The sequence below is a fragment of the Saccopteryx bilineata genome, chromosome 2 (assembly GCF_036850765.1).
Source record: "Saccopteryx bilineata isolate mSacBil1 chromosome 2, mSacBil1_pri_phased_curated, whole genome shotgun sequence".
NCBI lineage: Eukaryota > Metazoa > Chordata > Mammalia > Chiroptera > Emballonuridae > Saccopteryx > Saccopteryx bilineata.
In genome coordinates this window covers 219,557,177-219,566,026 of record NC_089491.1, presented here as the reverse complement: position 1 = coordinate 219,566,026, position 8,850 = coordinate 219,557,177, and the positions used below count along the sequence as shown (strand labels likewise).

The following is an 8,850-nucleotide window of genomic DNA, read 5'->3' as shown; positions in this document are numbered from 1 at the left end:
TGTAGCCACGGCAACGCCGCGGGTTCCGCTCCGCTCCTCACTTGAGTCTGTGTCATCCTCAGCCAATAAGTCTCTCCGGCCGAAAGTGCGGGCAGTCCAACCTTGAACGGGGCGGGGCGCGGCGGGGCAGCGCGTCCGGGAGCTAGGAAGTCTCTGCGGGTGCCGGGCGCTCGCCCTCATCCCCACTTTCACCTGACCAGTGAGCCGAGCGCGAGCAGCGCTTGGGCCTTGCTGACGGATGCCCGACCTGCTCCAGACCCCAGGCCCCGCAGGGTAACTCTTTCCCTGCTTTTTTCTGGAGGTCGAGGTGCCCTCTGCGGCCCTCCTACCATTGTTTCTAACGGGAACACCTCGAGAAAAGAGGCCGGGGCTCTTCATCCTGGGTGGGCACCTACCCCTCAATGCGTCGCCCGAGGGAGGGATCCCTCCCCCTCCCTCCCCCTCCCTCCCCTCTCCTCCCCTCCAGCCTCTGCTGATAGATAATGATCTTTACCTGGAGTGCTCTCTCGCGACTTCCAGCGGCTTCCACTCTCAGCCATTTGGCCACGAGAGGGCAGGAGAGTCCTTCCCAAGCTTCTTGGTTCCCGAAAGGAAGGAGGCGGAACAGGAAACGGGCGTCAGAGGAGCCTCCAGACAAGATGGGGGAGCTGGGGGCGGAGGTAAGACCTTGGCCCACCTCTTTCCTGTCCTGGGAACACCTGCCCTGTTCTCCCAGGCCCTACTTCTTTCCTGCCCTACTTCTCCCAGGCCTGGCCCAGCTTCCCCAGAGAGGAACCACAGTACCTGAGAAGGGAGAAAACCCCATTTGTCCTGGGGTCCAGGCAGACGTGGTCTGTGAATCCTGGGGCCACACCTGTTAAAGCCGGTGCTTTGCTCCCATTTGGGCCCTGGGGCCTCATCTCTCCCCATAGGTCTCAGAAGTTCCATTGCTGGGTACCTGAACCCTAATCCTGGGTGTATCAGCAGACATACAGGAAACTTTTGAGCCCTGGAGTGGGATTCTTTTGGAAACTGGGATTTCACAGCAGGGAGGGCGGGTGAGAAAAACACCCCCATGGCTGGGGCGCGGGCGTGTGTGTGTGTGTGTGTGTGTGTGTGTGTGTTGGGGGGCTCTTCTCAGAGAGGGGAACAGACCCAGTGTTCTTGCTGCTCAGCTTGGTGCAATCATGTGTGTCCCCAGGCTGCAGCCATATTCACAAACACCTCCCAATCCAATCCATGTAGGGGCGGGTCCTAGATGTGGAGCAGAGGAGGAATGGGAAGGGACAACCTTAGGGAGGTCCGGTCATGGGGCGGGGATGAGGGGTGGTAGTGGGAGTTGGGTCAATGGGCCGAGAATCCAACCCCACAGTGTCTCTGAGATCAACACTGGCAAATGTCAAAGAGTGCGTACTTTGTTTTATTAAACAGGCTGTTTGTTTATGTTTGCAGAATGGATTTCAAGGACTCATCTCAGCCCTCCCAGGTGATAGCGTCAGCAGAACCACAAACAGATGGGGTAGGGGGTTCTAGGTGTCCCTTTGTGGAATGAAGTGCAGAACAGGGACTTCCGCTGACTTGAAAGGAGACCCCAAGCGGGTAACAACACATGACCCTTGCCCTCTTAGCTCTGGGGCTCTGTATCTGGCCAGGATTGCAGATTCTTCCAGCAGTGTCCCCAAAACTGCAGAGGGTAGACCTCGAGGAGCTACATTTAGACCCAGCCCATGAGAATCCAGAAAGGGGGGGGCGAGGGTTCTTTATCCAGAATCTCCTCAGCCAAATACTCTTTAGCTGAGTGGCAAACTCCCTCACACCACCAGGGTTGCCCAGCAGCAGGTATGGCTGGGGACTCTGTCTGGGAACATCTGCGAGTGGGGAGTAGCCTGCCCATCTCTGGGGCTGGGAGAGAAACTGCAGCAGGGAGAGTGTGAGCAAGGGCACTGTGTGTTGGTGGGTGTAATATTTTTTTTCTTAAAGACACACCCAGTTGTCTCCTCATCATTTATTGAAAAAGGTATCCTTTCCTTACTAACATAAAACTCTACTTTCATCATAAATTAAATTCCCTCTAATATATGGTGCTCCCATGCACCTGTTTGTCAATTTCTGCACAAGAACAGCATTAGTTATGATGGCTTTACAGCAGGTTCCTTCTCCACATCCTTTTAAAAGCATTTCTCAGCTAGCTTGCCCACTTTCTCTTTCAATGAAGCTTAAAATCCATTGTTTCAAACAGCCCTATTGGGAATTTTATCAGGATTGTGCTTGCTATGTGGGCACACTTTGGAAGCTGATGTAATGTGGAGTATGGCACCGGGACGAATTTGTCTCTTGATTTATTTAAACTTGATACAGTTTTCTAGTTTTATTTTTGTATCAGAATTGCTTGTTTCTTCATTTATTTCTGGGTTTTATTGCTGCTGTCATGAATGGAACATTTTTGCTCATGAAACATAATTATATATTGCTGTTTTAATAAATGCTATATTTTTATGTTGACCTTAGAATAGGTCACTTTTAATTCTAATGATTGATTGTTCTAGATTTTCTAGACAAATAGTCATATAATTATGCAAAAAATGTACTTTTTATACTTCACATATATTTTCTGTTAGTATTATATTTGCTAGGATTCAAATATAAAATTGGGCATCTTCTCTTATTTCTGACTATGATGTGAATGGTTCTAATGCAGAGGCCAACAAACCATGGCTGGGGGTCAAATCCTGCCCACAGTGGTCTCTCTTTGTAAATAAAGTTTTATTGGCATACAGCTAGGCCCATGTCTACTGGCTGCTTTCATACTGTGACATTAGTTTTAATTAGTTAAGACAGAGACCATACGGCCCCCAAAATGTAAAATATACGCTGTCTGACCTTTTACAGAAGTTTACTGAACCCTGTGCTAATGTATTAAGTACAATGTTTGTTAAAGGTTGAGGAATTTCCCTACCATTCTTAGCTTCCTGAAGGTCTTCCGGTTGTGTATGCTTGAAACTCAGTAATAAGTATTACGTTTTACCAAATGCTTTTGAGGAGACTGTCTTTTGAGAAGATCAAGGATTTTCCTCTTTTTAATCTCTTAATGTAGCGAATTGTACCAACAGCTTTTATAATGTTGCATTCCTGAGATGAGCTTTACTAGTCCCTGATATATTGGGTCTGTTTGTCAGTATGTTTATTTAGGATAATTATGTCCCTGTTGTAAATCACATGTCCTTATCAGCATGTATGTGTGATTTCACCACTAGGATATGTGCTGAGAAAGGTTCCTATCATAAGAGACAAATGATGGTGTGACATCTGCCAGTCCCAAATCAGAATCTGGGAAATACTGACCTGAGTGGTGCCATTAACATGCTGTGAAACCTAGATACAAACAAGCTCTCAAAGGATAAGAGAGCAATGTGAGCATGTGGTCAGCTGTGGTCGAGAGCCAGGGCTGACGCAGGTTTGCAGACTGTGCGTGTCGGCCCCTTTTCTATGGGACAGATAAAACGCTTCTGGCTGAAGCTGCTGGAGCAGAGTTGAAGCTGGAGAAGGTGGGCTGGCCTCTTATCACAACCCTCTACATGAGAACCTTCTGGACTAGATAGTCACATCTGGTCAAGCATCTCCATAGGGGCTTAGAATGAGAGCCCAAAGCAACGCCGAGGACTTGGGATGTTATGCAATTTCACAATCAAATGAAATTTGTGTCAAACATCAAATATTAAAGCACAATAATTAAAGCCAATGTGTGCTAAAGGCTTATTTAGTGCCCAAGGGGCTGCTACTCACCTACAGTGGCTCCTCAGAGCCTCCTTGGGCCCCTTGGAGGTGGGCACCCCCCTATGTTGATGGGGACCCTTGGGCTGCAAGAACAGAACTGAACTCCCAGGGGCTTGAGCTAAGAGAAGAATGTCCTAGAGTTTAGAAGTAAATAGCCAGAGGGGAGACCAGTGAACCAGGGTCCCTCTGATACTCCCTAGCCCTCAGTGTCTCTATCTCTAGTCTTTCTCCTCATTCCTCCCCTTCCTTCCTTTCCCCTCACCTTCCTACCTCTCTCTATCTGTCTCTGTCTCTCTCTCTCCTCTCCACATGTGGTCACTCACTACTAAAGGGGACAGCCATGTAAGAAGTTGGCAGAATATACTTCTAGAAAGATGGGCTGGGGATGGACAAGGAGGTGAACATACAATGCAGTGTACAGAAGATGTGTTGTAGAATTGTGCACATGAAACCTGTATAATTTTGTTAACCAGTTTTAACCCCAACAAATTATTTTTTTTAAAAAAAAGAAGAAGAAAGATGGGCTAGGCACAGTACTAGGCACCAAGAAAGCCCTGGAGCCATACATATGAGGCTGCTGTTGATGACAGGTGGCAAAGAGTCTAGAATTAGGTGGGCATTAGAAATCAGGGTTTTACAGATACAATGAAATTGTGAAATAATTAGCCGTGACCCCAGTCCAGTGCCCCACGCATCAGGCCATTGAGCAAGGTGTATGTTTTCTGAATACAAGAAGTTTCCAGAGGTAGAGGATTGGGCCCTGGACTCCTCCGAAGTCTGGATCCAGCATTTATGCCTGCACCGTCGCCACCCAACCTCCAGCTGGTCCTGGAATGATGATGGTCCAGATCTGGGAGCTACTTCCCAGAGCTGATCAGTTCATCCAACCCCCTGGGGGCATGTGAGAATTGTCCTGTCAAAGTGCAGAATGGAATGTGCATCGTCTAACTGGATAGCTTACTGCAAACCACAACTTTCTATCTTAATCTCACAGAACTGGGAAAGCCCAGATCATGAGAACATCAGAAAAATTCCTTTGAAAGCTAGCTGGCGCTGGGCTGCTAAGGGATGGTCAGGGTCCTAGGAACCTCCTCTGTCCCGAAATTCACCCCCCCCCCCCCAGGCATCTAACCTGCTCCTGTCCGTAAGGATGGGCCCCTTGAGGTCTCCTCCATCTCCTCATTTAGACACCTCCCTGTCCTCGGCCCAACTTCATGCTCATTCTCACCACCTTGCCCCCCCCACCCCAGGAGCTCTGGGGAATCAGAACAGCTGAAACCTGTCCCGGGCTTCACCTGCACCCACACCTGCCCAGACACTCTGACACATCAGGCCCCACTTCTCTGCCACTCCTTCCCTATTGGTTCATCCCCCAGCACATGCACACCTGAAGCACTTTCTATCTTAAATAAGAGCAAACTACACAAGGTGCCATCTTGAGGGTGAAGTGGGGCCATGTTCTGCTCTCTGTGCTGTCCCTGTGTCCTGTTGGCCCACCGTGCTGCCCTGGACAAGGTCAGTGGCCACCTCCACATCTTAAGTCTGGGCAATCCTGTGACTTTACACACCCCAAACCTAGATAGTTTCTTTGGCTTCTGCCACTATATATTTTAGGGTGAGAGAGGTGCTCTTCCTTCCCTCATGTTGGTCTCCTTCCCTGTGGCGTCCCTTTCATGTCACATGCTAAGTCTTCTATAGATTCTGTTGAAAATAGGGGAAGGAAGAGCCCCAGCTCAATTGTCCTGCAGGACCTGTGGGTCCTGCATCCCAGGGATGCTCTTGCTGTGCCCTGCAGGAGGTGTTGGGCAGGGATTGCACTTGGGCTGCTCCCCACAGGTCATGAGCTGCCTGGAGGATGTCTTCTTCAGTCTGCATGGCAAACAGGGAGGGGTCTCTCTTCCCAGGGCACGGGACCCGAAGGAAGTTAGAGATGCTGCCTCAGCCCCAGCCGCCTGCCCACTGTGCCTGCTTCCCTGCCAGCACCCTGCCTGCTCTTCCTAGGGTCTCACACCCAGCCTCCCAAACCTCAGTACCCTGGCAGTGTCCTCATTGGACCCACATCTGACTGACCAACTGGAATGTCTTCCTCTGGGTTCTGGCAGGAGCCAAGCCTGGGAGTCAGGGCCCCAGGTAGGCCTGGCTTAGGCTTCCTAAGATGCCCCAAAAGGCAACACCAGTGGAGGCCAGACAGTGCTGAACTTCAGGGATGTGCAGCCCGGCCCAAGTGGGTCACCACCAGCAGTGACCATGAACACAGGCACAGGGTATGTGGCAGACGGCAACTGAGTCTGGTGGTGGGTAGGAGGCCACCCTGATCCCCATTTACCTGTGGCCCTCCTGGGACTAGGCTGCCGAAGCACCAGGACAGTCTCAGTCCACCCCTCTCTGTACTCTGCTGATGCCAAGCAGCCTTTAGTGCAGCCGGAACCATATGGGTGCTGCCCAGTGGTACCTGTGACATTCTGGGTCACAGGGTCAGCCAAGTGCCCCAGGGCCATGACACTGGTTCCATCCAGAGGAACCAGGCTTTCCCGACCAGCCCTCAGGGCTGTGACCCCTGAGTGGCCAGGCAGCTTGGACACACACTGCGGACAGCACAGCAAAGTAGGGCCGCCGCTGTCAACCCAGTGTGTTTCTGGCACTTCGAGTCCTGCCTCGAGGATGGGACTGCAAGCAAGACTGATGGGCTGGAGGAGTGGGGATTAGGATGTTGACATGAAGTCAATGAAGGATTTTGTAAGGAGTCCCAGCAGTGCCATTGCACTTAGCAGTCAACACATTTACTTGGAGATGCTGGAGTTTTGAAGCTTAGCTTCCCAGCAGGCAGAAGCAAGGGCGTGGAGGAGGGAGCAGGGAAGCGTTTGTAAAGTGGTTTTAGCCCAAAAATATTCTTTGAAGCCGCCACCCTCCCACGCAGAGGAAGTGGCCCAGCCCTTGGCAGACTGACAGAGGAACTGTCCACCCACCCCCAGCCTCACCTGGGTACCAAAATGTGGCCCCAGGGACTGTCCTATACCCTGGAGTGTGGACAGTTTCCTCCAGCATCTGGAGGAAAACAGTTACCGTCAACTCTGATCAGGGCCTTCCTGCAGCAAAGCCACCTGCAGCCTCCAGGGCCCCAAGCATGTGGGGAACCCATCAACGTCTGTGTAGAGTCTGGAGGCTCAAAGGCTTTCCCTTCTGTCCCCCTAAGCTCACACCCATTGTCCTGGCCAGCAGTTGGGGGAGGCCAGTGGCTGTTTGTAGAGTGCTGTGCACCCAGCTTCAGGCCTGCTCCGTGGGCTCACAGGAACAGACCCTCTGAGCAGATCAGGGCAGCCTGCTGCACTGTGATGGGCTCCACTGTCTGCGCCCTTACCCAAAAGGTTCTCAGTAAATATTTGTTAAAATAAGGACAGAATAAAAATTTGGCGTAATTGTCACCTAGATTATAGAAATCAGAATGGCCTATGACATTGGTTACATGTACCCTGTGAAATGTCCCTGGGGACCTTTACTGTTCTGTTTTCTGAAGGGGAAAAGAATGACAAGCAGCTGACCTGCTCCTCACTCCTCCTTCCTGGCCCTCCAGCCCAGGCCAGACCACATGGCACCTCTGGGAGCACTGATGGCCCTGTGGGACTGGCACTTCTGTCTTCCCTGCCTGTAGTTCCTACTGTCTCTGCAAGCTGCTGCTTCATGCTAGGTCTCAGAATCTTTCCTTCCAGCTCCTGCCACACCCATGCCCATACCCTGCCTCTGCACAAACTCTTTTGCTGGAATCTCTAAGCCTTTCCCAAGATCTCTAAGCCTTTCCCAGGATCTCAAAAGCCATGGATGCTGCCAGAGTGGATGGTGCTGGTTTCTAGAGCTACGTCACTGCTGAGCTTACCCAAAGAGAATGTTTGGGAGTCTTAGGAAGTGTCCCAAGTCCTTGGGACCCCTCTTTCTCCTCAAGTGCACCTGGTTCCCTCCGTCATACCCCAGCCCCAAGCAGACTTCAAGGCTGGCTTGAATGACCTACTCCCAAAAACCTGGGGAGGTCAGACCATGTGGACTCTTTCCATCACAAAACCGAGGTTACCCTTTAACGCCAGCACTTTAAAATTAATGGGATAAGATTGGGGCCAGTTCTGATTACTCCAGGGAGGAAGCTTCCTGCAGACAGGAATCCTGTCTTAGTTACTGCTGGTTTACCCATAGGAAGGGCTATTCTTGTGGTTCATCCAAGGCAACTCGTGTTCGTGCGGCTTGGGGGATTCCTGATGGTGTCTGGGTCACAGCACAAATGTCCAGTTTAATACTCGTTATGATTCTGCTTCTTATCTCCTTTGTAACCATTCCATATGGAATTAACTTGATGACCAGCAGAAATAGGACTCTTTGTAAAACATGTTTGATTAGCTGGTATTTCCTCAGGTTGTGGTCTCATGCACTAATAGGCAGACTTAGGGTTCTGAGGGAGATGCGGGGCTCATGCTGACCACCCACCTGGGCTTAGGGAGGGCTGAGTGTGAGCTATAGTCAGGTGTTCATCCTGGGCCCACTAGAAAGCACACAACCCAGAACACACAACAGCTGCTGGATGGGCTGTGGATGGAATGCACTCAGAGGGTAGGGGCCCCTGCAGGCAGGATGGCGAAAGCCTTATACTCAGAGGTGGGGCCCAGGGCAGGAGAAGCGCTGCCTCCAGGAGGCAGGAGGGAAGCAGAGCTCAGGCCAAGGTCAGGCTCTGCTGGGTGTGAAGGCCATGGTTCAGGGAGTGAGAGTAAGCTCGGGCTCTGTCACAGTGGATGTGACAGACAAGCATGACAAGAACTTTCCAGCAGAGGGAGAGGCAGCAGTAACCACGTGGGTCCTCCCACTTCCCCAGGTGGGGTCCACCCATCTGGCCTCTGACCCCACTCCCCAGAAATTCTGGGTCAGGGTCCTGGGAGAAGGCCTGAGAATGTGAATTTTAAAGAAGTTCCTTTGGGGCCCCTGGCTGGGTAGCTCAATTGTTTAGGGCCTCATTCAGAAATGCTAAGGTTGTGGGTTCGATTCCCCCATCAGGGCACATAAAAGAATCAACCAATAATGTGTAAATAAGTTGAGCAACAAATTGATGTTTCTCTCTCT

The 8,850-nt window shown here is 51.0% G+C and overlaps 1 long non-coding RNA gene across 2 annotated transcripts; it reads left to right on the top strand.

The window, feature by feature from the left end:
- Nucleotides 1–21: 21 nt before the first annotated feature.
- On the top strand, nt 22–3,710 carry LOC136325204 (uncharacterized). Of its 2 annotated transcripts, none has more exons than XR_010729220.1 (3): nt 22–273; nt 520–659; nt 1,432–3,710. It is a non-coding gene; the product is annotated as an uncharacterized lncRNA (long non-coding RNA). The 2 variants fall into 2 exon arrangements; XR_010729219.1 differs by having other exon boundaries at nt 520–1,037.
- Nucleotides 3,711–8,850: the final 5,140 nt, after the last annotated feature.